The sequence below is a fragment of the Marmota monax genome, unplaced genomic scaffold, assembly GCF_021218885.2.
Source record: "Marmota monax isolate L192 unplaced genomic scaffold, Marmota_monax_Labrador192_F-V1.1 WCK01_AAM20220418_F8-fsc00799, whole genome shotgun sequence".
Classification (NCBI taxonomy): Eukaryota; Metazoa; Chordata; class Mammalia; order Rodentia; family Sciuridae; genus Marmota; species Marmota monax.
This window is the reverse complement of record NW_026692780.1, coordinates 1-25,109: the sequence shown is the minus strand read 5'-3', so window position 1 is coordinate 25,109 and position 25,109 is coordinate 1.

Genomic DNA, 25,109 nt, shown 5'->3' with positions numbered 1-25,109 from the left:
AAGCCTTTGCCAATCTCTGTCACTCCATATTCTACTTCTCTTTATGTTCCAAAGCACATTATTTGTGCATTTCTTATAGCAACTAACCTAACCCATTTAAGTGACATTAGGCAGGACTGGTGTCACACTCCTTTTTTATCTCCAAGACCCAGTAGTACCTCTTGTGTAAGCTGTGCTCAATGAATGTGGTTGGATGAATGAAGAACTGGACACATTGCAGCCATTGCTGCATTGTAATGTTTTGTGTAAATTTAGAATTTTTTGTTTAATGGAGCTGACTGGTAATCAAATTTACTTTGTTGACCCTTGACTTTAAAGTTTTTTTTTATTATCTATATGGTCATTTCCTGATATTTCTTGTTTTCAGCTTTAATGGGGTATAATTAACAAAAATTGTGTACACTGAAGATGTACAACATGATGTTTTTGTAAGTATTTATTGTGACATGTTTGTTACAACATCATGTCACATAGTTATTATTTTTGTGTGTGATAGGAACCCATAAAACTTCCTATCAGCAGATTTTAAGTATTGATTTTTATGAATAGCTATGAGGGCTTGCTAGTGATATAGGATTACTGCCAGATTTTGGGGAAATATTTGCTCAGCTTTCAGTCCTTTTCCTGTCAAGCATTTATATGAATAAAAAAGACAATCAACTATGGCTGCTTGTGACTGAAAATATTGTGCATTTTAATGAAATTTCTTATAACATCAAACTTTTTATTTCTTTGGAAATAATTTGAAAATAAACTGACATCACTCAGAATCAGTGGTAATAAATCTGAGGGTCAAGATTTGTTTCACAGTGTGTTATCCATTCTACTTTTTTCTCACTGATGAAATGGAAGATACTGAAAGATCCAATACCTAAGTTGCAGAATTCCTGGTTAGGAAAAGTGTAGCTTTTATAAAGGCACTGGAAGTTTCTTGATAGGTATGAAGAAGACTAGGGCAAGACATTGCATGGAGGTTCATTATGTATGACTTCTAATATGTAAGAGAAGATCAATCATAATTTTTTGTCTTCAGTCATCAGGATGACATTGATTTGTAGCCAGTCAACATATTCCTTTTTATTTTTGCAATGATGATGACATTTAAGAGAGTGGTACTTAAGCCCTCCATCTGAATAGAAGTTTTAAATTGTAGGGACTTGTTTCCAGTCAGCTGTCTGTTAAATATACAAATATGTTCCTTTTTTTCAGGAATTGAGTGTCTTTTAAAGTTTAGATTGATTATTTTTCCCTTTATAAATGGAAAAAAATCTTAAAGATAATTTCATATAAAAACTTCATTTTGAGTATATAGGACCTGGGATCAAACTGAATCTTCCCAAGTTAATGCTAACAATAGTAACAACAACAGTAATATGATACTATCAGTTGGTTTAAAAAGAAACAAAAGGTATTTTAGTTGAAGGTAAACTTTAGTGTTTTCTGTTTTGCTTTGTTTTTAAATTAGGAAGCTTGCATATGTTTAAATGCCAGTGCAAGGAATCTTATTGAGAAAAGGTTAAATATACAGTAGAGAGAAGACCTCCTAAAGTGAAATTTCCAAGAAGCTGGGAAAGAAAAGGGGATGTATTGGTTTCTATTGCTGCTGTAAAAATTACAGTAAATTTAGTGGCTTAAAACAACACATTTTTCTTTAATCATACAGTTTTGAAGGCCAGAAATGGATCCTTATAATTACATTGAGCCTGCTTGAAAAATTTTGGATAATCTTCTCTTATCAAAATTCTTAACTTAATTATACCTGCAGAGATCCCAGAGAAGATAACATATTCACAGCTTCCTGGGCAAAGACAAAGGGTGGGGGTGTTAGTCAGCCTGATACAGGGACCAAACACAATTGTTCTAGTGTTTAATCAGTTGTTTTTTTTTTTTTTTTTTTTTTGCTATTTTTGCTGTGACCAAAAGACCTGACAAGATCAGCTTAGAAGAACAAAAGTTTATTTTGGCCTAAGGTTTCATGGATTTAGTCCATGGTGATCCAACTTCACTACTCTGGGCCCAAGGTAAGGCAGATCATCATGGCAGGAGGGCATGGTATAGGAAAGCAGCTCAAAATATGACAACCAGAAATCAGAGAAAGCTTCACTCACCAGGGACAAAATTTAAACCCCAGAGGCACACCTCCATTGACCTACTTCCTCCAGCCATGCCCTACCTGTAGGCAATTACCACACAGTAATCCATCCAAATGATTAATCCATCAAGTGGATTAATTTTGTGATCATATTACAGCTGTAATATTCTAATCATTTCTCCTCAGAACATTCCTCCATCATCTCACACTTGAGATGTTGGAGAATATTACATATCCAAATCCTACTAGTCCTAGAGGGAAGAAGGGAAATCTTTCTAATTTAACTGATAAGAAGGAAGGTGAAAGACACATAAAATAGGATGGCAGTATGTCTGGTAGTACAAACAAAATGTTTTTCTTATTTCCTCTTTATAAAATAGAGTTTGCTTCAGTTTCTTGAAGAATTAAGCACAGCTAGGGGATTCACAGGAGAAAGAGCACACCTTCATCTAGCCAATGGAAGAGCTGCCATGGGACAAGAACCCAGTGGTTACAGGGTACAGAGATATTCAACACAAGGCCATACTTAACCTTTCTGTTACTGGAAGTTTTCAAGGCATGTCAAATGACCATTTGACAGAGTTTACAAAGTACACAGTTTAGAAAATAACTAGGTACACAGTTACATGAGAGGATCTTATAAACAATTCTCATGTTTGTTGATTACATAAGTGCTGCTTTCCTACATAGAAAATATTTTTTTAAAAAATGAATACTATAGAACATTAAATGCCAATACCATAGGTAATTGTTCAGGAGCAAATAATACAGTGAGAATTCCTCAGAGGTCATTGTGGATCATTTAGCACTCTGAGATCCTGGAACTCTGCTTTTTGTTTTTAAGTATTCATCATTTAACTTGAGTGATCTTAAGACTTTTTAAAGTTTAGTTTTACCATGAATAATAAATGACATAAAAATGAAAATAGATACATTAAAATTAGCCACATCATAATCATATCTTTTCTCAATCTCATTTTTCCCCCTAGGGATCAAGATTGTTAAAAATTTGGTATGGATTCTACTAGCTCTTTTTCTATGGGCTTATCTACACTTTTGTGTATATGTAAAAACATACAGTGTTTTGTTTGATTTTACACAAATGATGTAATATTTAATAAGTATTCAAAAAATTTTATGTAATAATACATTTGATACTCTTTTCTGTTAGTTTATCCTTAGTTCTTTCAATTGTCACAAAATATCTCATAGTTGGAATGCTCTACATTTTATTGACATGTGCCCATTAATTAATGTGCCCGATATATTAATTGTTGTTAAAATTTTCTCTTGTAAGCAATGATATGGTGAACATTATTTATTCCAGATACCTTTCTAAATATGATCATTAATAGGTCAAGAAGAAAATCAGAAAAGGAGTGATAATGTGAAAGGGCAGGGCTTCTCAAGATACACATAGTTGCTGCTAAATTTCCTCCCATAATGTCTGTTATATCCTTTTTATCAGTTTTGAAGAATACCACTGTCACTTGGCACTTGGACCAGCACTTAACATTATCATCATTAAACTTTTGTCCCAAATAGTAAAGATGCCCAATAATTAACATGCTTTTCTCTTGTTACTAGTGAGGTTATCTTTTCAAGAGAATGTGTTCAGTGGTATATTGTGTGTGTGTGTGTGTGTGTGTGTGTGTGTGTGTGAGAGAGAGAGAGAGAGAGAGAGAGAGAGAGAGAGAGAGAGAGAGATTTGTTTATTATCCATTCATTTTCCTTTTGGGTTAATTATTTTCTGCACATTTTTAAGAATGCTTGGATTTTCTGACTATTAGTTCTTTCTTTTCTCAATCTGCTTTGTATTTGAATTTTATGTTTGGATTTTTAATGCTGTATACATTTAAATATTTATAAGTTAAGTTTTTGATTTTTTAAATGTATTTTAGATCTTAGGTAAAGTGTTTAAGAATTTTTCCACTACAAAATTATCAAAGAATCTTGAATTATATCTTCTTACATGTTTATAAATTAGTTAATTTTTAGAAATTTCATTATAATTTTCAAATATTGGAGGCTATTTTTAGTGTATAGTGATAGGTGAAAAGTCTGCAGCTTTAGCTTACTTAAATGGCTACAGTAAGACTTTTTGGAGTGCTTTATTCTTTATCCATTAATTTTCAGTACCAACTGTTGAGCTTTGTATGTACACACACACACACACACACACACACCCACACACACACACTTCCCTTTACAACCACCACATACCCAAGTCTGTCAGAAACTTTATTTTATTTTAAAAAATTTAAAAATATTTTTATTGATTGATTTTACTGACAAATTACGTTGTATTTACTATGTGTAGGATGATGTTTTAAAGTATATATACAAGATGTAATGACCAAATATAGCTAATTGACACATGTATTCTTTCATGTAACTATCATTTTGTACTTAGAATATGTTAGAACACTTCAAATCCATTCTATTAGCATTTGTCAAGAATACAATATACTAATTACTCTCACCATGTTGTGAGTAGAACTCTGACCTTCTTATACCTATGAAATTACATTTTTTATTGTTTTGGACCAACATTACATCTGCACCCCAACCAGCACAGCCATAGTAACCATCATTTTACTCTGTTCATCTTGAAGTTCACCTTTTTCAGATTCTTCATGTGAGTAAGTTGTAGCAATCAATGATTCATTGTGTCTGCCTTACAGCACTTAATGTAAACTCCTGCATGTTCATCCATGCTTTTCTGTTTTCTTTAAATCAACAAGAATTCATTTGGAGAGGATGTGAGGTGAAACAGAAGAGTGTGTATTCATTTCATGATTACTTAAATGGGTACATTTTCATTAAACACAGAGAAAAGGCATATGCAAAAGCAAGCCTTTCTGGGTTACATTCTTCAGTTTCTAAAGTTGGATTTTTTAAAGAATTTTTTTAAGATATAGATTAACACAATACCTTCATTCCATTCATTTATTTATTTATCTGCATAATGCTGAGGATCAAACCCAGGGCCTCACACATACTAGTAGAGTGCTCTACCACTGAGCCACAACTACAGCCCCTGGATCTTAATATACTAATTGCTGATTGCTTTTTTGGTGCATATTGATTGTATACAACAGTAGATTTCACTCTGATATATTATACTTGAATACATCATAATTTGATCAGTTTCACTCCCCATAACACTCTTTCCTTTCCCTACCCTGGTCCTCTTCCTCTTCCCTAGTGATCTCACTTCTACATTCATTCTGTCCTTCCCACAATCCCCACAGCTTCCACATATAAACAGGATACTTGTCTTTCTGAGTCTGGCTTATTTAACTTAATGTGATTATCTATAGTTCCATCCATTTTCCTTCAAATTACATAATTTTGTTTTTCTTCATGACTGAATATTGCTCCTTGTGCAAATATAGTACATTTTCTTTATTCATCTGTGACAACTAGGATGATTACATAACTTGGATATTGTGAATTGTGCCATGTTGTACATGGATATGCTAGTATCTTTATAGTATGCTAACTTTAATTCTTGCCATTAAAATACTGAAAAGTGATTTAGCAGGATCATATAGTAGTTTAATTTTTTTGTTTTTTGAGGAACCTCTGTACTCATTTCCATAGTGACTGTACTAATATATATTCCCAGCATAAGTGTGTAATAGTTCCTTTTACCCTGCATCCTCTCCAGCAGTAATTATTTGTTTTGTGATGATTGGCATTCCAACTGGGGTGAAATGGAAATTCAATGTAGTTTTGTTTTGTATTTCCCTAATGATTAAAGATTATGAATACTTTTTGTAATTGATGGACATTTGTACTTTTTTATTTTTTAAAAATGGTTGTATTAGTGCATTGTAGTTATACATGATATTGGGGTTCATTTTGACATAATATATATATGTATGTATTATCTGCTCCATTTCAAGTCCCTAGTACTTCTCTTTCCTTCCTACTCTCCCTGTTCTTCCTCCTCTACTCTATTGGAATGTTTATTGATTTTTTTTAAATAGGTACTTTATAGATATTTGACTTAATAAAGGTGAAATTCACGGTGGTATATTCATATATGTACATGACATTATTTGGTCAGTTTCATTCTGCAGTTCCTTCTTTTTTCCTGTTCCTCCGCTCTCCCACTTAAAGCGATTAGTTGGATGACTACAGTCTCTTTGTATACTAAGCACATCTAGTAAGGAAATGCTTTTCTTATTGACATTGCTAATCTAACTTCCTTGGTGGTAATTTGACATTTTCTTTGCTTTGAAACAATTTGGTGTTGAAATTATCCATTTCTTAAGGCTATGTGAAATTTCTTTGTAAATTAAACAGTTTGGACTGTGTCATTTTGGGGGGAAGTATCTCTTTGACATTTTTCTCTGTATTTCTTCTATGGTAATTGGTGTCTTTGAATTTTCTGCTTTCTGGAGTGGGTGTGTATAAATTATATTGTCATGGAGATATCCATTTCATCAGGTTTTAGTTGCATAAAGTTGGGGGAAGTAGTTTCTTATGATTCTTTTAGCTTCTTTTCTCTGGTTATTTCTTGTTTTGCATATTGACATTTTCTCCCTTTTTAGGCCTCAGATTTGTTGCAGTATTTTCCTGTTTTATTTTTTTACCCAAAAAAGAAATCTGAGACTTACTTACTGGTTTTATTATTTTGCTTTTTCCCCCTAAGTCTCAATTTCTGTTTTTACCCACATCAATATTTTTTGTTTTCTTCAAGTTTAATTTAGTGAAATTCTCTTAATTTTGGATGTTAATGGATTTATTTTCCTTGTTGTTTAATAGGTATGTGTTTAAGGTTGTGAATTGTAGTCTTAGAACCATTTTAGCCATATAAAATATGATACATAGTGTTTGCATTATATTTATTATTGCATAGATATTTTAGAATTTCTGTTTTCCTTACAGTTATTTGGGTCTTAAAATTTTCAGATGCTAGGAGCTTCTTAACTACAGATTTTCTTAGTGACTTTTCTTTAATTGCATTGTGTTTAGAAACTGTAGTAGCCTATAATCCTAGAATTTACTGGAATTTTATCTTTCACTTCAAATGAGACCACATTTTTTTCCCTTCCTTAAGGCCGATTTCTTAAAGAGAAGGTTTATTTTATGATTTTACCTAACTGTTAAATATATATCAATTAAATCTATTTTATTATGTCAACCTATGTATGTTTTTAGTATTTTTATCTACTTTTTTTAATCCCTTTGTGATTCATGCTTTGAGAGGGTTGGATAATAATCTATGAATAACGTATTACCATTTGAAACTCTTTATACCTGCTATAGAGTTTGCGTTACAAATATGTATCATATAATACCTATATATTAATATCATTATTTGATATGAATATCTGATATGATATGAATATAAGTGAATCACACTCAGCATTGTAGTGTTTTCTTCTTTGCTTGTTTGGTTCTTTTTATTCCAAGTTCAATATTGCCTGATGTAGGATCTGCCAGCCTCCCTCATTTCCTCCCTTCCTCTTTTCTTTCTTTCTTTTTTTTCCTTCTTTCTTCTTCTCATCTTTATCCCATGTCTTTCTTTGTCTATCCTTTTGTTCTCAAGCTTCAACAGTCAGGTGATTGTAGAATGGAGTGGAATCTACCTGTGATGCAACTGAAAGCATGTTTCCTTTCAGTGGGTGAATTTGATTCTAACAGTCTGAACAACATAAATTTGGTGTTAGTACTTTATTTTATATCACGTTCTCCAATTTATAGATTATTTTTAAACAACATTTCATAAGGTGTTCTGCATTCTTAGTTCTGTGTTTGCTTTCTTTTTATTAGAATAGTCTCTATCTCCATTTTAAACGCAGTAATTGTTGTAACTGTAGAAAAACCTTTAAGCTCCTTGTTGCTTTAAAGATCATGCAGTTTTCCTCACTGATGATCCATAATAAAACTAATATTTTTCTCTTCACTTATCCTTTTCTGCCAGCTGACTTTAGTATTCTAAGACAAATATTTTAAAATTCTTTTGTGATTTATCAGATTTAAATATCTTTGGTCTTAGTTACTAAGGGAGTCATCTTAATGCTATATATACTACAGACCATGTTCTTGCTTTTCAGCTTTCCTATTTTTTAGTAAATTTTATCATTTTCATATTGTTATGGCTTAAATTACCTACATTTTTAAATAGCAGCATAATTACACACTTGATTGGAATTTAGTGCCATAATTAGTTTTAGTGTTTATGCCAGTCTTTCCACTCTTTGCTAGTATTTATTCCATTTATCTCTTGGATGAGTGTAGTTTATCTTTTAGTAAATTTCTCAAGAAGACACCTTGAGAACAAGATTTTAATTGTTCATATATATTTTTTATTTATTTATTTATTTATTTATTTATTTATTTATTTATTTATTTTGTTGTTGGTTGTTCAAAACATTACATAGTTCTTGATATATCATATTTTACACTTTGATTCAAGTGGGTTATGAACTCCCATTTTTACCCCATATACAGATTGCAGAATCACATCAGTTACACATCCATTGATTTACATATTGCCATACTAGTGTCTGTTGTGTTCTGCTGCCTTTCCTATCCTCTACTATCCCCCATCCCCTCCCCTCCCCTCCCCTCTTCTCTCTCTACCCCTTCTACTGTCATTCATTTGTCCACCTTGTATTATTTTTCCCTTTCCCCTCACTACCTCTTGTATGTACTTTTGTATAACCCTGAGGGTCTCCTTCCATTTCCATGCAATTTCCCTTCTCTCTCCCTTTCCCTCCCACCTCTCATCCCAGTTTAATGTTAATCTTCTTCTCATGCTCTTCGTCGCGACTCTGTTCTTAGTTACTCTCCTTATATCAAAGAAGACATTTGGCATTTGTTTTTTAGGGATTGGCTAGCTTCACTTAGCATAATCTGCTCTAATGCCATCCATTTCCCTTCAAAGTCTATGATTTTGTCATTTTTTAATGCAGAGTAGTACTTCATTGTGTATAAATGCCACATTTTTTTTTATCCATTCGTCTATTGAAGGGCATCTAGTTTGGTTCCACAGTCTTGCTATTGTGAATTGTGCTGCTATGAACATCGATGTAGCAGTGTCCCTGTAGCATGCTCTTTTTAGGTCTTTAGGGAATAGACCGAGAAGGGGAATAGCTGGGTCAAATGGTGGCTCCATTCCCAGCTTTCCAAGAAATCTCCATACTGCTTTCCAAATTGGCTGCACCAATTTGCAGTCCCACCAGCAATGTACAAGTGTACCCTTTTCCCCACATCCTCGCCAGCAATTGTTGTTGTTTGACTTCATAATGGCTGCCAATCTTACTGGAGTGAGATGGTATCTTAGGGTGGTTTTGATTTACATTTCTCTGACTGCTAGAGATGGTGAGCATTTTTTCATGTACGTGTTGATTGATTGTATGTCCTCCTCTGAGAATTGTCTGTTCAGGTCCTTGGCCCATTTGTTGATTGGGTTGTTTGTTATCTTATTGTCTAATTTTTTGAGTTCTTTGTATACTCTGGATATTAGGGCTCTATCTGAAGTGTGAGGAGTAAAGATTTGTTCCCAGGATGTAGGCTCCCTATTTACCTCTCTTATTGTTTCTTTTGCTGAGAAAAAACTTTTTAGTTTGAGTAAGTCCCATTTGTTGATTCTAGTTATTAACTTTTGTGCTATGGGTGTCCTATTGAATAATTTGGATCCCGACCCCACAGTATGTACATCGTAGCCAACTTTTTCTTCTATCAGACGGCGTGTCTCTGATTTGATATCAAGCTCCTTGATCCATTTTGAATTAACTTTTGTGCATGGTGAGAGAAAGGGATTCAGTTTCATTTTGTTGCATATGGATTTCCAGTTTTCCCAGCACCATTTGTTGAAGATGCTATCCTTCCTCCATTGCATGCTTTTAGCCCCTTTATCAAATATAAGATAGTTGTAGTTTTGTGGATTGGTTTCTGTGTCCTCTATTCTGTACCATTGGTCCACCCGCCTGTTTTGGTACCAGTACCATGCTGTTTTTGTTACTATTGCTCTGTAGTATAGTTTGAAGTCTGGTATCACTATACCGCCTGATTCACACTTCCTGCTTAGCATTGTTTTTGCTATTCTGGGTCTTTTATTTTTCCATATGAATTTCATGATTGCTTTCTCTATTTCTACAAGAAATGCCGTTGGGATTTTGCTTGGCATTGCATTAAACCTATAGAGAACTTTTGGTAATATCGCCATTTTGATGATGTTAGTTCTGCCTATCCATGAACAGGGTATATTTTTCCATCTTCTAAGATCTTCTTCTTTTTCTCTCTTTAGGGTTCTGTAGTTTTCATTGTATAATTCTTTCACCTCTTTTGTTAGGTTGATTCCCAAGTATTTTATTTTTTTTGAAGATATTTTGAATGGAATGGTTGTCCTCATTTTCATTTCAGAGGATTTGTTGCTGATATACAGGAATGCCTTTGATTTATACATGTTGATTTTATATCCTGCCACTTTGCTGGATTCATTTATTAGCTCTAATAGTTTCTTTGTAGACCCTTTTGGGTCTGCTAGGTATAGAGTCATGTCACCTGCAAATAGTGATAATTTAAGTTCTTCTTTTCCTATTTTTATGCCTTTAATTTCTTTCGTTTGTCTAATTGCTCTGGCCAGTGTTTTGAGAACTATGTTGAACAGAAGTGGTGAGAGAGGGCATCCCTGTCTTGTTCCAGATTTTAGAGGGAATGCCTTCAATTTTTCTCCATTCAGAATGATGCTAGCCTGAGGCTTAGCATAGATTGCTTTTACAATATTGAGGTATGTTCCTGTTATCCCTAGTTTTTCTAGAGTTTTGAACATAAAGGGATGCTGTACTTTGTCGAATGCTTTTTCCGCATCTATCGAGATGATCATATGGTTCTTATTTTTAAGTCTATTGATGTGGTGCATAACATTTATTGATTTCCTTATATTGAACCAGCCTTGCATCCCAGGGATGAATCCTACTTGATCATGGTGCATAATTTTTTTGATATGTTTTTGTATCCGATTTGCCAGAATTTTATTGAAGATTTTTGCATCTAGGTTCATTAGAGATGTTGGTCTGTAGTTTTATTTCTTTGAAGTGTCTTTGTCTGGTTTCGGGATCAAGGTGATGTTGGCCTCGTAGAATGAATTTGGAAGTTCTCCCTCTTTTTCTATTTCCTGAAGTAGCTTGAAAAGTATTGGTATTAGTTCCTCTTTAAAGGTTTTGTAAAACTCTTCTGTATACCCATCCGGTCCTGGGCTTTTCTTAGTTGGTAGTCTTTTGACGGTTTCTTCTATTTCCTCAATTGATATTGGTCTGTTTAGGTTGTCTATATCTTCCTGACTCAACTGGGCAGATCATATGACTTAAGAAATTTATCGATGCCTTCACTATCTTCTAATTTATTGGAGTATAAGGATTCAAATAGTTTTTGATTATCTTCTGTATTTCTGAAGTGTCTGTTGTGATATTACCTTTTTCATCCCGTATGCTAGTAATTTGAGTTCTCTCTCTTCTTCTCTTTGCTAGCATGGCTAAGGGTCTGTTGATTTTGTTTATTTTTTCAAAGAACCAACTTTTAGTTTTGTCAATTTTTTCAATTGTTTCTTTTGTTTCGATTTCATTAATTTCAGCTCTGATTTTAATTATTTCTTGCCTTCTACTTCTTTTGCTGTTGTTTTGCTCTTCTTTTTCTAGGATTTTGAGATGAAGTATGAGATCATTTATTTGTTGGTTTTTTCTTTTTTTAAGGAATGAACTCCACGCAATGAATTTTCCTCTTAGAACTGCTTTCAATGTGTCCCATAGACTCCGATATGTTGTGTCTGTGTTTTCATTTATCTCTAAGAATTTTTTAGTTTCCTCCTTGATGTCTTCTATAACCCATTGATCATTCAGTAACCTATTGTTCATTCTCCAAGTGATGTATGCTTTTTCCTTCCTTCTTTTATCATTGATTTTCAGTTTCATTCCATTATGATCAGATAAGATGCATGGTATTATCTGTACTCCTTTATATTGTCTAAGAGTTGCCCTGTGACATAATATATGATCTATTTTTGAGAAGGATCCATGTGCTGCTGAGAAAAAAGTGTAACTGCTTGATGTTGGGTAGTATATTCTATATATGTCAATTAAGTCTAGGTTATTAATTGTGTTATTGAGTTCTATAGTTTCCTTATTCAACTTTGTTTAGAAGATCTGTCCAGTGGTGAGAGAGGTGTGTTGAAGTCTCCCATGATTATTGTATGGTGGTCTATTAGACTCTTGAACTTGAGAAGAGTTTGTTTGATGAACATAGCTGCTCCATTGTTTGGGGCATATATATTTATGATTGTTATGTCTTGTTGGTGTATGGTTCCCTTGAGCAGTATGTAGTGTCCCTCTTTATCCCTTTTGATTAACTTGGGCTTGAAATCTATTTTATTTGATATGAGTATGGACACTCCTGCTTGTTTCCAAAGTCCATATGAGTGATATGATTTTTCCCAACCTTTCACCTTCAGCCTATGTATGTCTTTTCCTATCAAATGCGTCTCCTGTAGGCAGCATATTGTTGGGTCTTGTTTTGTGATCCATTCTACTAGCCTGTGTCTCTTAATTGGTGAGTTTAAGCCATTAACATTTAGGGTTATTATTGAGATATGGGTTGTTCTTCCAGCCATATTTGTTTATTTCTGTTACTAAACATGGTTTGTTTTCCTCTTTGATTATTTTTCCCCCCTTTTCCACTTCCTGTAATGTTTTGCCGAGGATGTTTTGAAGAGATGGTTTTCTAGCTGCAAATTCTTTTAACTTTTGTTTATCGTGGAAGGTTTTAATTTCATCTTCCATCCTGAAGCTTAATTTCGCTGGATACACAATTCTTGGTTGGAATCCATTTTCTTTCAGTGTTTGAAATATGTTATTCCAGGATCTTCTAGCTTTCAGAGTCTGTGTTGAAAGATCAGCTGTTATCCTGATTGGCTTACCCCTAAATGTAATCTGCTTCCTTTCTCTTGTAGCTTTTAAAATTCTCTCCTTATTCTGTATGTTGGGCATCTTCATTATAATGTGTCTAGGTGTGGATCTCTTATGATTTTGCACATTCGGCGTCCTGTAGGCTTCTAGAATTTGGGATTCTGTCTCATTCTTCAAGTCTGGGAAGTTTTCTCATATTATTTCATTGAATAGATTGCTCATTCCTTTGGTTTGAAACTCTATCCCTTCCTGTATCCCAATGACTCTTAAATTTGGTCTCTTGATGTTATCCCATATTTCTTGGATGTTCTGCTCATGGTTTCTTAACAGTCTTGCTGAGCTGTCTATGTTCTTTTCAAGTTGAAATACTTTATCTTCATTGTCTGATGTTCTATCTTCTAAGTGTTCTACTCTGCTGGTAGTATTCTCCATTGAGTTTTTAAGTTGGTTTATTTCTTCCTGCATTTCTAGGATTTCTGTTTGTTTGTTTTTTATAACCTCTATCTCCCTGTATAGTTGATCTTTTGCTTCTTGGTTTTGTTTATGTAATTCATTGTCGAAGTGATCTTTCATTGTCTGATTTTGCTGTCTGATGTCTTCCTTGAGACTCCAGATCATCTGAAGCATGTATATCCTGAATTCTTTATCTGACATTCCATCTGCTGCAGATATTACCTCTTCTAACGTTGAGTTGACCTGCATTGCTTGTGGTCCTTTCTTTCCTTGTCTCTTCATACTGTTCGCGTTTCTTTCTGCTTGGTGAAACTGTTGTGTATTGAATTTTCCCCCTATATATTTATATTGGTCTTGTATAGTTGCAAAGTCTCCCTCGCAGGTGCAGGCGGTGGCTCTGCCCCTCTGCGGGCTGCTAGGCTTGTTCTGTCGGTGGTTGCAGTTCTGCCTACTTTGCAGGTGCAGGCAGCGGCACTGCCCCTCTGCAGGCCTCTGGGCCTGTGCTGCCAGTGGGTCGCAGGTCCGCCTACCTTGCAGGTGCCTTGCAGGCGCGGGTGGAGGGGGCGGCTCTCTGTGTTCATATATTTTTGAACATTGTCTGCCTTTACAATGAGTGAGTTTGGTTGGGTTTAAAAATCTCATCTATATTTTCTTCTTCCACAATTTCATGAACATTCCTCCATCCAGAAGAATAACTGGAAGACAGTGGTGTCCACTGAATCCTGTTTTTGAATGTTGCTTTCGACAAATGCAAAAGAGACTGATTTCTGTTCTGCCCTATAAGTTACTAGAATTTTTTGCCTTGCTGTTCAAAGAGTTCTAGTAACTTTCATAGGACATTTCCTACTCTTGACAGTTTATCTGGGGAACTGTGTGACCTTTCATTTGGTCTTTTATTGAAAAATTTTTCTTTTGTTTTATCCTATGTATTTTTTTTCTTCCAATGTTTTGATTTTCTTTTGTGATTCTAGAGATGTGCACTTAGATCCTCTTTACTTGGTTTTAGATTTCTCAGTTTATGTCTAGAGGTTCTTAAATTTGAAATAGTTTTTCTTTTTGCTTCAATTTCTGTCTTATTTCTTATATCTATGCACCTCAGTTGGGATTTCTCTGTAGAATCTGGTGTATAGTGAATAATCTTTTACACTCTGCTTGCTGACGTTTCATTTTGTCTTTTGTCTTCTATTTTAGCCATGTGGAACTCCTATTTGAGCCTTTTGCAGTATCTTTTTAGGATGTGCCAGGTTTCCTTGGCCTCTGCATTTATAGTATTGTCTTCCTATAAGGCACCCTATGATTTTTAGAGTGAGATTTAAGGGGACAGGAGAGAGCTGGGGTCTTCCTGTCTTGACCTCTCTGCCTGCCTTCTCCTCCTGCAGGTCTCTCTCACATCCTGCCTCTCATACAGGTTCTCTGGACCTGTCCTTGCCATCATTTCTCACATGTACAGGTTCTGGCTGCTATTCACATATATTTTTAAGCAATCTAATCCCAATAACTTTCTAGTTTCTAAAAGTTATTTTAATTTATGGTCTACTCAGATTATCTTTTTTTATCCCAGCCCCCAAGTAAAAGGTCTTCTCTTTTAACAACACAATTATTTCTTGTCCTCCTCCTCATCCTTACTTTTTTCTTCATGGTAATTTAAATTTGGGAGGAAACATGAGGAAAAACAGGCACTTACTTTGCTTGTTCTTTTGATCTAATCTCTCTGAAATTTCTGATAACTTTTCTAAAGAATAGCTGTAAAGCAATTTTGAAGACTGAGTAGGCAAAATGTTTATATTTTTCTGTCTTCTCTGTTTATTATTTGTATTTTTTGGAAGCTCATACTATTCCGAAAACAAACTAATGACTTTTGTATATATTTGACCAGTTGATCCTGATTTTTTCCCCTGCCTAACATTTCTGAAAGTTTTCCTTCCTGATCTGGTAATTTCCATTTCTCAGACCTTTCTACGTGTTGCTGACCATTCTTGTTTCTATTCAGCATTCCTAGAAAAATCATGAATATCTTCTGCACTGAAATAAAATTCATCCCTAATCAAGTATTTCTGCCCTCCAGGGCGAAGTCAAGATCTTCAGCATGAGAGAGAGTGAGCCTGCATATCTTACCCCTTCCTCCATGTTTTGCCAGGCTCCTCTTTGTACATAGGTTTTCTTTATTTCTAACCTGGAATCACTTTTAGTCCTGAATCCTTTGTCCATTTGGGACACTTGTCTGTTATCTCATGATAAAGTGAAGTTCTTTCCTTTTTAGGGTTCTAGAACTTTATTTATGGTCAGTTATAGAACTTAACACATTGTCATAAGTATTTTTTAAGTATCCACCTGTCCTCTTCTAGGCAGTATCTATCCTGCCTAGTAGTTCCTTGAAAGGCAGGGGAACAACTTCCAGTATAGATCTGGTAGGCACATGTTAAAACACTTGAATGAACTGCAGGTTGGTGATATGTATCATTCCTGTGACTTAAATGTTATTCAGTAATTTCTCTGAAAGAAGAAATTTTTACTGTAAATTGTTTAAATTGTTGAGACCTTCTAGACATTCCTTATCAAAGAGATACCATTAGAGGTTAAGGGGAGAATGGACTAGTAATGGATAAGATAAAGCTTGTCAAGTACATGCCACATCTTTAGGGAAATAAAGTGTCTTAGTAGAGTGATAGGAGCTGTTAGAACTAGGGATTCTGAGTTTATGTCTAATGATTTAGGCTATATGTTAATTGCCACAACAATCTATTTTAAGGCTTTCTCTGAAATTGGTGTTCTTAGGATAGTACTTGATTTAGTGTTCATTCTAGTGACCACGCAACATACTATGTCAGGTAGCAAAAGAATATTCATTGTTCCTGGAAAGAAGACCATATGCTTTTGTTAAGAATAAATCATAAAGCTAACAATTGTTAAGATGAGAAAGGAAGATTTTCCACTGTGTAACTGGAGTGACTAGTTTCTCTCCACATTGATTGTACATGAATATAATACCTACTGTGTACAGAGGGCCCTCTGCTAGGTGTTCTTGGAGAAGCAAAGGAAACAAGAGCCTGGGTTCCACCATGAAGGATTATGTTCTTCTAGGGAAAAAAAAACAAGGGACTAAGAAAAGATTTATAAGTTATCAAAGCACAATGAATGAGTAAATACAAGTCAAAACATGAGAAACAGAAAAGTTTAAGTCTGAAAAACAATACAAAAAAGTACAAAACAAGGAATGATATAATTTAGATGGAAGACTGACTCTTGATGGCATGAATTTTTATCTGGTTATTGGAAGGAGAGGATGAATCTGGTAGCTGCCTCAAATGGGTAATATAATAATACACTGCACAGGGATAGAAGAAAAGACAGAGAAAGTTGTGTTTTGTGTAAAGCAGAAGATTGGTTGGCTAAAAAAGTATCTGTAGGACTTGGTAATCAAAAAAGCATTCTTTTGCCTTATATATATTTTTTAATATAAAGCTACTAAATCAACAGTTTAAATGGTAAAGAAGTTAGACATACCACATTCAAAAGTTCAAATATGATGTATGATAAGGAGTAAAACAATAACACAGAAAAAATCAGAGATGGTTTGAATCTGTTACATGATACCTACTCTGCAGGCTTATTAAAATACTATAAAATAGCATATATGTAGCACGTAGCTCTTCATGGACCTGCGTTTATTGTCTTTCCCTCCCTCTAGATACCTTTTAGTTCTCAGATTGCAATGGAAAGGAGAGACTCTTGAATGATGCATGAAAAATGAAAATTTCAAAAGAGATGTGACTTGAGCCATAAAAGATTTGTGGGGGTTAGTGAAGTAATGGACATCATTCCAAACAGATGGGGATATAGGTGTGTTTGGAGGAACTTTAAGAAGCTTTTGTTGAACTCAAGTGGATGAAGAGACTTGAAAGATGGGCTTGGAACCAGAGATTGGCTGGCGGAATGTTCCTTTTCTGCTGAGATTCCTCCTGGAACCCTATTTTGCTAATCATTTACCTATCACTGTGTGTCAGATCCTGTGCTAAATAGGAGTTAGAAGTTGAGTAACTTTGAATTTCTCATAGCAAATAGAAGAGTGCTTAGTACAAAATAAGGTCCTCAATACATATTTGTTTAGCACATTAATGGAACAAATTCATAGGGCTGAATGAATATGGCTTTTCATGCCAGAGTTGTTTCTAAGTATGTGGACAATATGAGAATGAATATTGTGGAGGGGTAGATTGGAGTGTCTTGGAGAGATGGGAATGTGACCCTGGCTTATTGGCTTATGGACTTCATGGATGTAGGCAACTTCTTTTGCTGTACATGCTGAGCTCTGACACCATTTCTTAGCTGTTTTGTCTTTTGGTCTTAGTTTCATTATTTGTTAAATAAATCACCAGTGTCTTCCTCATAGCTGTGAGGGTAAAATGGAAAACAGCTCAGCACCTGGCATATCCTAGATACTCACATACATGTTAGTAATAATTACAACAATGGCTATTTTGTTTTTATTGATTAAAATATTGATATCCATTTGAGTGACAAAATGTATTCTCAATCTACCCAAATATTGAGCAAAACTCAAAATAATGTATAGTGCTAGTATACAGTACTTTGTAGTTGACTCAGTTGTAGGAAAAAAAACCCTCTTATTATGTCAAAATTTCATTTTTGGAGACAAAAGATCTATCTAAAAGACTCTTTAATCTAACTCTGTACTAAGAGTTCGAGCATTTTTTTCAGCACCTGCTTAGTCTATTATACTAACTTGATTTCCTTGATCTTCATAGCAATTCTGAAATTTTATCCTAATTTTGGAGCTGAAGAAATTAAGGCTCAGGTGACAAGGCTAGTTTGTGACAAAGTTATTTATAATTAATAATGCTAAAAAGGAGAGACTGAGATTTAATTTTGAATTAGTGTCAAAAATAACTTGGAAGCAAGATAAAGAACAATCTGTCAGTATGAACACCTGAAAAGGATTACTGAAAAATGAGACTGCACCCGTTTTAACCCTGCTGCCATCCCCTTAGTCTTGCAGTGTGCACAAGCACAAGTGTATGTGTCAGTTTCATCTTTCAAAGAGTTGCGTTTTTGTTAACATAGTGTTATAAAATACCAAATGTTGTTCTTCAGGGTTTTTTTTTTTTCCGAAAATTTAGAAACAGCAGTTTTCTTTCAGTTGCTGCAAAGAGAGGACCTCTCACTCTTCAGAATTTAGTTGTCTGTCAGATGTTTTTTAAAGCCCTTAGAGAGAAGGTATATTGCACTGTAATGAATATGGGGCCTGTGTGCTGTTTTGACACGAAGGATTCATTTTAGCATTTAGCAGGTCCTAAAGTATGGCATAAAACAGCATTTCTTGGGCTGGGGATGTGGCTCAAGCGGTAGCATGATCACCTGGCGTGCGTGTGGCCCTCACCTGACGTGAGTGCAGCCGGGTTCAATCCTCAGCACCACATACAAACTAAGATGTTGTGCCACCAAAAACTAAAATAAATAAATAAATATTAAAACTCTCTCTCTCTCTCTTAAAAAAAAAAAGAAAAGAAACAGCATTTCTAACTTCTCAATCATCCAGACTTCAAACCTTGGAGTCAGCTTCAAGACCTTCCCTCTGTATGCACATCAAGTTCTGCATATTCTTTCTCCCTAACCTATTTTTTAAAAAAAATGTAATTTCTGTCTTGAAGGCTGCCTGGATCTACTCTAATATGTAATTGTGTCTTCCTTGTGCACCTCTGCTGGTTGGCATTTGATTACTATCAATCTCAACCTGCAAGCGTGTGAATTTTTAATTTAAAAGTAATATTTCACCATGAAAAAAAACAGCCATATCTCACTCAACAGTATGTTCTTACTATCTAACATAGTGTGGCAGAGAGTGGGTTCATTGCTTGATGATTTAGTGAAATAAATGACTTTGATTATATGGAACCCAAATAAGATGTTTGAGACTAGAGAAACTTTTTGTAATATTCAGTCCTAAATTAAGAAATAAAAAAGAAAAAAATCAAACATTATAATAAATATTCTGGTAATTATATAGTTACTGTGGGCTTCATTATTATTGGCTGACAGACAAATCTTTTACTTCCCAAGTGGTGATCTTCATCCTTGTATGAGTAGACTTTTATTTATTTATTTATTTTTGGGTAATTTTCCTTAAAAGGCCATGATAACTCTAATGGAATGAGGATTATATTAACATCCCCCAAAGAGACTTTACATGACTATTCATATTAACTGCACCCCACAGAACCATCATGCTGAGGAATAAACTGAAATGCTAAGTAGGATACCAGGAGTTGTTATGTCTCTTTCCTCTAAGAAATGTGAGCTCATTATGCATATAAAACACACTGAAGCATAAAGCAGTAAAGTGAACCCTGCCTAGTTCACTCTGGGTAACAAAATGGAAAGTTTCTGTCTGGGTTGCCCAGAATCTTCCTTTTTCCCTTGTTACTACAACAATCACACTATTCTCTAGAACTTGCAGGGAGTGCCTGTCCTGCTGAAGCCTGGAACCCTTCATGGGGTCTGGCTTGAGAAGCACTGAGTAGGTTCAGTAAAGCTTGTCAAGGTGTCTGTGCAGAAGGGATGTTACAATAGTAAAAGCACAGCTTAATTTTAACATGGCAATGTTTTATTTAGACTTTATTGAAAATTGTCTTGTATTGATCAATATTTTAATTATAAACTTCCTTTAACCCCCATAGTAGGATAAAAATTTTAGTGTAATGAAAAAATGGTTATTAAAGGTTTAAGATACCAGTGAACAGTGACTTTTTAATTTTTTTGAACACTGGCTATTTTTAAGTGCTTTTAATGGAATGAAACATGTTAAATTACACAGATCTCTGCTTTTTAAAAACACATGCTAAAGATTTATTATACTTTAATGATACATTTAAATAAAATTATCAAATTAATAACTTTATTATTTAGTTTGTTAAGATAATATTGAATAGGTAATATTTAATAGGGGTGACATCCAGGATGCTGAAATGTCCATAATGTAAAAGTTTTAGCTACCTAAGGCATGACATGTATCAATATATATTACAATTTTTCTATTATAACATCTAAATTAACACTTTGTACCAGTTCTAACTTCAGGATTATTTATTGTGCCTCATGTAATATGTTCCAGTTGATCCATTCATTAATTTTGTGAATAGCATAACTAAATTTATCTCATTTACATATTTATACACTTTAAAGAGACCAATGTAAACAATTTCTTATCCGCCATATGTTGAAATGCTTTAGTGAAAACATAACTGCCTAGTCAACAAAGATGGCATTGAATTGCACTGTTTTGGAAAAAAAGAAAACATTAAGTGAACTAGATGCCTGTTAATCTGGTTCTTTAAATATCATAAACAAAAGTATCAGATGTGTTTGCAAGGACAAAGGCAGAGTTTTCCTGGCTTTGATTGGTTGCTGCCCTGCCCTGTCCCGCAGTGATCCTTAATTGGCTTTGGGTAGATTGGAATCACATAAGCAGGGTGAAATTTATTACTTCCCTGGTTGATTTTTGCACTGAGCCTTGAGATTCTCAAGGAGTAACCGTTAGAGATTTCTTTCTTTTTGCCCATGATCTGCGAGAGAGGCTTGTTCTGGGAAGAGCAGGCAGGCGTTTGAGTGCAAGAAGAATCACTCTGCCTGCAATAAGGCCAATTGTTCTGCAGAAAAGGGTACGTGATTTCTTCTCACTTTTTTTTCTTTAATTTTTCCTGCTGTTTTTTTTCCTCTTTTACTGTGTGTTTATTAATATGTCAGACATTTAGGTATCCTTAAGAGACAGACTGAGATTCATTGGGGGTATTGGCATTTAAAGAACATACGATTGGAATTGAACTGGGCAAAAAAATGCTGTGACAAAGCATCGCTATTGTAAAAATACCTCTATGTGAAAGCATAGGTCTCAATTTAAGGTCCTTGTAACTTAGAGACTATACTGAAGCTATTTTCTCTGTTTTCTACTGTAACTTCAGGCCTTTTAATCTTTAATAGGAAATCTGCTGCTAACTATTATTTCTTATATTTGTTCACTTTTCTTTGTCACAGTATAATCCATAATGCATCCATCTTCATTGTTTAATGGATTATATACTTGTTTTCCTGTTTAAACATGTGGTACCAGTTTATTATCAAGTTTCTACCCATTTCTATTGAGTTTCTTTCTGTTTGCTTAAGAAAAACTTTCCATTAAATTTGTTAATTATTAATGCAATTGATTCCATCTATGAAAATATTTATTAGTTTTTGTAAAGATCACTGTCATGTATTACTTGTAGTATTACATTTTATAAGGCGAAATATGCACGGCATAATGTAGCCACATTAAACTGCTCTTGTAAATACACCAAGCAAAATGGATTGCACTAAACTCTGGAAGAATTCAATCTGCTGCATTGAAGGAGAAAGCACTAGAAAAGGAAAGCACATTTTAGGCAGTATGCTTTCTGAATGGTTTTGGTGACACTAGAAACTGTTATGTTTATTTCTGTACTTGACTTCCACCAGTTAACTGTTTAACTATTAAGAGCATTCCATTAAGTCAAAGGTCATGTTTCAATTTATTTTGAGACAGGAGCAATCAAACATTTAGGTGCTTTGTTTTTCAAGTGTCTCTTTTTTATTGCTCTTAATTTTTAGGTTTTCAGATTATTTTCTTATCAGTTGACTATTTACTTCCTAAGGACATTTGACTTCATGTTGAAATAGCTATCTGGTAATTTTTCCAACATGTGTTCTCTGTCTTTCTTGATGTCTTTCTCTCATATTAAGTAAATTTAGTTGAAAATATTTTGCTTTGAGGTTGACTGGTTATGTTGAATTGGATTTAGCTGTGCATTAGTAATGACAATATAGGCCATCTGCCTAGGAATGTAAAAAGTTATGTTAGCATATATCAGATGTGTGTTTTTATGTTTGAGTTTTGTTATCCAGCTAGTTTTGAAATTTAGATTGAGCAAGAAAGTGCTATCATGTGACTTGTTTTTGATGATATGTTGGTATGAGGGAAAGCATACCCTGTGAACTCGCCATTTACTAGCTTTGTGACCTTGGGCAAATCACTTAAACTCTTGGACTCTTCACATTCTTACTTGTGTGAAAATCACTGAGGAGTTTTAGTAAATGATCTTTTTCAGTGATATTTGTGTCTATAATTCTGTGAATCAGGTAATAATACATTTTGTATTTTCATGGTCATAGTAAATATTTAAATAATTTCTTTTGTGGCTTTGTTTTTTTAAGAATGCCATCATTTTTGGGGACTTTGAGCAATTAGTCTAGGAGAAATTGTTATGAGTAAACATTGGTTGAAAAAAAGCTTCTGGTCTTTTGTAAAGAGAAAAATGTAATTATTTTGGAAAGATGTGATTATCATTGATGTTAGATCTGAGCGGTCAATGGACACATCATTATGATTTCTCTTTGTTTTCTTAATAATAAATTTCTTGTCAGGTTTCCATTAGAATAATTACATAAGTCAAAATTCCCTAAGCCCAACTCCAATTTGTTTCTCTTTGGTGAGTATACCATGAAATATTTATATAATTTAATGCATCTTTATTTGTTTAAAGTGCTTAGGCTGCTTCTTTCTCTTGACATTTTAACCCTCAAATGATCCATCTGACTATTCTTTTTTTCCCTGAATATCTTTATATCTTTTATTTTAGGAATTGTATATTTTTCTGACTAAAATGCTGGTCCACAATGACTACAATTATTGTTTCTTTCATGATAGGAAATTATTTCACAATTATAATTAACTTGTCATTTTCTGTATGTATGATTTAAAATGAGCTCACAAATAAATGCAAGCATTCCTCAGAGTATTTGGGTGGCTATGTATTGTCTTCTGTGCTTTTCTCACAGATTTGGCAAAAAGATCGCTCATCCTGAATGAGTGTCTCTTGCAAGGTAATTTGCCAATCACAATCCTAATGATTTGAAAGGTCAAAAATATTTTTGAAAGTGCTCAAAAGCGGTTGGGAGCAATTTTCTTATCAGCCCTTGTGTCTGATCAAAATGGCCATAAGATTCTCTTGGGAGTAGTGGGGAAGGTGAATTTTAAACATGGTACTTAACATGGTATGATTCTTTGTGGCAGAGCAAGTTTGATCTTTAAGGAATAGAGTATTTTGGAAGACTCTGTCAAGTAAATTGGGAATGATTTTTTACTTCATCCAATTCTGTTAGGATCTGATTTGTTGGATTCTAGTGAATCAGAGTTTTAGTGAAGAAGGTTTCATTATATCCCCGACCAAAACGCTCTGAATGAATCTTTTACTCCATAGCATTTTTCTGAGATGACTGCTAGGTTCTAGCTTTTTTTTTTTTCTTCATTTTTTTTAAATAAGAAGACTAAGTCTCTTGAGTGTTGAGTGACTTATGCAAGGTCACCAAGAAGGTCAATGGCAAAGCTAGAAATAGAATCTGGGTTTTGTGACTTCCAATGTGTTTCTCTTAGATACATGTTACCTCCTGAAATTAATATGTTAATGAATTGCCTTAGGGTGTATATAATTACCAACTTCAAGTCTGGAATTAGCTTAGGCAAATCCTTTCATCTTCCTCTGCACCTCCACCAACTCCCATATGTTCCAGAAAACATTTTATGTAGAAAGCTATTGTGTGCAAGTGTGTGTGTTTGTGTGTGTGTGTGTTTGAGAGAAAAAGAGGGGTAGAAGAGCAAAATAGATCAGGAAAGACAATTTGTGCCTGGAACTCCAGATTGGCATATACCATCAAGAAAACATTTTAAGATCCCAGAGTTAACTCCAGCACTGTAAAGCTTAAACTAAACACATTATTACATTTATATTCTTTTGTAGAACAAAGGCCAGATGTCCATGTCTTGATTCCATGGGTAGACATGTTCCATGCCTCTATTAGATTAGCATTATTTTGAAAATTTTTTGCAAGCGTATTTACATTCTTTATCCAAATTACATTTACACAAGATTGTCATAAGCACACAGAAATCTTCAGAAATCTAAGAGAAAAAAGCCAAATCTTTTATAATATATATTTTCTTAATATTTAAGTCCTTTTGAAAATCATATAGTATAATGCAGTGTCATTTATAAGATATAATTCCCCATTAATACAAGGATAATACTTTACAACTATCTTCTTCAAATGATCAGAGTCAATGCTATAATTTTCCAAAAATCATTTTGAAGAGGAAATAATACAGATTATAGTGTCACTGTTTATCCCAGAAACTTTTAAGTAGGTACAAAATCTGTGCAAACCCGCTTAGTGCATACTCTGGGGGCCTGGATGCCCCTAACCCTGCCCAGCTTTATGGGTTGCTTCCACTTCACCCAGTTTTCCACCTTGCACTTCAAGACACTTAGCATTTGTGTCTCTACTTCTACTTCCAGGGCTGTGCTCTATGATTTACAACTACTCCAGGCTCCTGTTTGCTTTTCCTAATGCTGCTATTGAACTGCTATTATCTGTGTCCCATCTCAGGCTCTGATCTTATCCTAAAGCCTTCTAAGACTCTTTTCATATTTTTCTTCCCAGTGTTTTAATTCAGGGTCAATGGACATGTCATTTGTCAATTTAGCAACTACCTCCCTCGGACACCAATTGTTAATATTACCTTTTATAATATTTGAATCATATTTGCTGTCTCTGAT